The sequence below is a fragment of the Phalacrocorax aristotelis genome, chromosome 7 (genome assembly GCF_949628215.1).
Source record: "Phalacrocorax aristotelis chromosome 7, bGulAri2.1, whole genome shotgun sequence".
Classification (NCBI taxonomy): Eukaryota; Metazoa; Chordata; class Aves; order Suliformes; family Phalacrocoracidae; genus Phalacrocorax; species Phalacrocorax aristotelis.
The window spans coordinates 28,458,156-28,461,925 of record NC_134282.1 but is presented as its reverse complement, the minus strand read 5'-3'; positions in this window follow the sequence as shown (position 1 = coordinate 28,461,925).

Sequence of the window (3,770 nt, the reverse complement as noted above, 5' to 3'; positions counted from 1 at the left end):
GGGGTTTGTGTTTGAAAAGACTGCATGCTTCTTTTTTCTAAATATATCTTATTTTGCCCTTTATCTACCCCTGTCCTTCAGTGGGCGAGGGTGCAAAACTGAGGGCAGGAAACCCTTCAGAAGTCACAAGCCAAACCAAGTGCCTGGTTCCAGGGATGATTTTTCTCCAGGACCAACGAAAGAGCTAACCCTGGGCCCAGCAAACTGCTGCAGTTTCACCCAAACCATTTGTGTGCCACAGCTGAGAGCAATCCAGCATTTGCTCAAAGGTGAAGCGCTGCTTCCACGGGAGCAGACTCTGCCTGACATGTTACACAACAGCACTGGCTGGTGCTGACAGCTATCATGTCATCTGCAGGACAGCTCTGGACATGATGCACTGCCCGGGCTAACATACCTCTCCTGTGCCTCGTGGCATGGTGTTCACCTGTACTGGAGATGAGTTGGAGAAGGGCAATTCCCCTCTCAGCAGGAGTGGGCTGCAGAGGAGAGGGCATGCCCTTCCACTGTAGGAGAGATGCTGGTCTCAGGATATTGAGACCCACCAGTTTCTACCCTGTGGCCAAAATGCCTCTCCTCACCTGCAGCGCTTTTGTGCTGGTGTATTTGACATGTCCATTCCCCTTCTCATCTCCCCTCATGGAAATTACTGAGAACAGAGGCTGTTCACACTAGTAACATCTCTCCTGATGGAAGTTCATTTGTAAATTCATATTGACCAAAGCAGCACAGCATTGATCTGTCTGCTTTACATCCCAGCCAGCCATCAATGACATTGCTGGCGCTGGGAGGTTGCATTCGCAGCTCCAAGAGGGCCGGTGAGAGGCTCCACACGGCTGGCAAGAGTGCGGGGGAGTCCCTGCCTCTTGACTGCTCTGCTCCCAGCAGGGCGAGAGCATGCCCAAGGGCAACCACAGCTTCCTGGCCCCCAGCCCCGCAGGGCAGCAGCCCATGCTCAGCAGCCTGATCTGAAGCCCTTGCTGTCTGCTGACATGCGATCTAATCAGAAAGCAGGAGCTTGTGCTGTGAGCCTCTTTGGTAAGTTGTTAAAATGACAGCCTTGCAAAATCCCCAATCAGCTCAAATATGGAGTGATGCCAGAAATATGCCCATGAGTGAAATATTTCTTCATTTACCAGGGAGAGAACATGGCCCCACGGAGAGGAGAACTTGATAACCACTTGGTACAGGATTAGTTTTCCCACCTGTCTTTTTAAACCAGCTAACTATTTTCACTCAGTGAGAAAATATCCATTAGAAATGTTTTCCAGGTAAAACCATCCCTACTGGCGAGGAACGTCCCCAGCTCTGCTCAGTTGTTGCAAGCCTGACTGTTCTAAGCTATATGAGCGTGAGCTGAGGTTGTACAGTTCTCCAGCATAGTGAGGCCTTGGTGACACACATTGCAAGCTGGCCCTAGTCCATTCTTAGTCTTTGGGCCCAGCTTCTACTTTCATGTGAGTGGCTGCAGATCTACACTTTCTGCACAACGGGGGCGCTTGCTTTCAGTGCTGAGGATATTCAGTTTCAGCCCTGCAAGTACCCGTGATCTCTCACATGCAGCTGCAGAATTGTTAGATTAATTAAGTCGGTGAACTCTGCCAGTACAGCAGATGCCTCCATTAACTGCTCAGCCACAGGCATTTTGCAAAACAGTGAAGAGTGGGAGTGCACCAAAGGACAGAACTGCTTTAGCTTTGATCGGTGTCCCCTGCAGCACTGGGCAAAAAGCTCCCTGCCTTATGGCATGTTAAGAAGCACTGTCCTGCAGTGCACGTCTGAACTGGACAGGGCACTTGGGTCTTGTCAGAAGCACCTATACCTGCTCCTAAAATCCATAGTTCACCTTCCTTCACTTTATTTCTTTTTAACAGAAGATGGTCCTACAGCCATGGCTGGGTCTGAGAGCAGTAGTAGAGGTGAAACAGCAGTGGAGACGGAGGGCTTCGTGACAGCAGGACGAAGAGGCAGTTGTCCTTGGGCTGGGGGTCTTGTGGGAGTTGAGCTGTACCCCCTTATTTGCTGCTAGTGGGCTCTGGGGAACAGGAGGAGAACAGGTCAGTGTTAAAGAAACACCTGATTTTGCAGTCAGTTTCTCCTCTGCTTGCAAACAGCTGAGCAAGGTTGTGAATGCAGATTTCAGTGGAATTTTGGCAAAACAAAGGCAAGTAAGCCTCGACAAGTGATTCAGAAAACTCACTTTCCAGTGCAGAAAGGACCAGCAGGGCCATTTTGTGCAGCCTCCATCATAACACAGGCTAGAGGCTTCCCCCAATGAGCCCTGCACCATCCAGCCAATTAAACTCCATCCTCCAGCACCTTTGCTTTGGGAGGGAAGGGTGCTGGGGGGAGTATTGCATAATTGCATATGGCAAATGGGTTTGGCAGCCTGACCAGGGAGACAGGGCAGCGCACGGGATAGGAGCTGCTCACCTGTATGTGCTGGTTTTGTGGGTCTCAGCCTCATGCCTGGCTCAGCACCAGTGCGAGCAGTGAAACACCCCAGGGCCAGCAGTGCTGCAGGGAGCCAGTCTGTACTGTGAGTCAGGGACGACAGTCAGGGGTTGTTCAAAATCTCAGTGCAACTCTGTGCTCTGCAGTTATGGCCCATATCCCTTGTTTTTACCCATAAAACACACAGCAGATCACAGTGATACACCTGCAGCTTGGTTGTTCTTAAGCTCTTTTTGTTGGCAAGAAGCAAATGATTCTCTCGGCACATCTTCAGGAGGATGTACAGCATGGGGAGACCTCTGGGATCTATCCCAAGGACAGACCCCAAAGGAACTGTCTGGGAATATTCTGGAGAACACAGAAAAGGAAGTATTTTTTGACTACTTCTTACAAAGAGCTATTGGGTATTGTACAAAGATAAGTGATTATGAAAATGACCAGTTTGATTTCTGTTCTAATAGAAAGCTGAATTCAACACTTTTGGTACTTTTAGTACAGAGGGGCAATAAAAACACAATTTACTTTCAAACATGATGGGGAAACAGGCCCAACCACTACACTGAGGAAATCAAATAATGTAGCCACTGCTCAAGATAAATCCAAACTTTAATTTTGGCCTAAGGGTATGACTTTTGGAAAATAACAATACACTTTCATATCATTATTAACCAAAATTATATCTGCTGATTATTTTACTAAATGGAAGGCAAAGTTTATCAGTGCTTTTAAAATCATGGCATGCTTAGAATGAAATGGTTTTCCTGATTAGATGATCTGAGCATAAGTAGCATGAAGAATAAAACATAAAACAAGAACTGCCTGTTGCCACAGGCCACGTGTGCAAGCAGCTCAGTCCCCTGCTCCTCTGACACTGCAGGGATGATCTGTGTCCACCTGCCTCCTAAAAGGGCCAAAAGCTACACACTTGGAGCACTCCAGATCACTTGCACCTGATCATGTAATCGCACCTGCTTGCCTCCCTGTCACACTCCTTGGAGGCTGCTGTCCAGATGCAAGGGTGCCTGGCTCCCATTTAACAAGCTGGTGGGGTCCAGAGACGAGCTCTGCACACCCTGTCGTGGCAGGGGTGAGAGGGGGATCCTCAGAGAGCTGGGTGGCCCAGGGGTGGCTGGCGCTGCTCATCTCTGCTGAGAGCCATACTGGCTTAGCCAGGACTGGTAGCTGCTCATGCAGGTGTGCTCCTGCTGCTGAGATGCCTTTGAAAATCAGTTAAATCTCATAATGGGTCAACTGGAGAACAAGTCTTATGAGGAGCGGCTGAGGGAACTGGGGTTGTTTAGTCTGGAGGAGGCTGA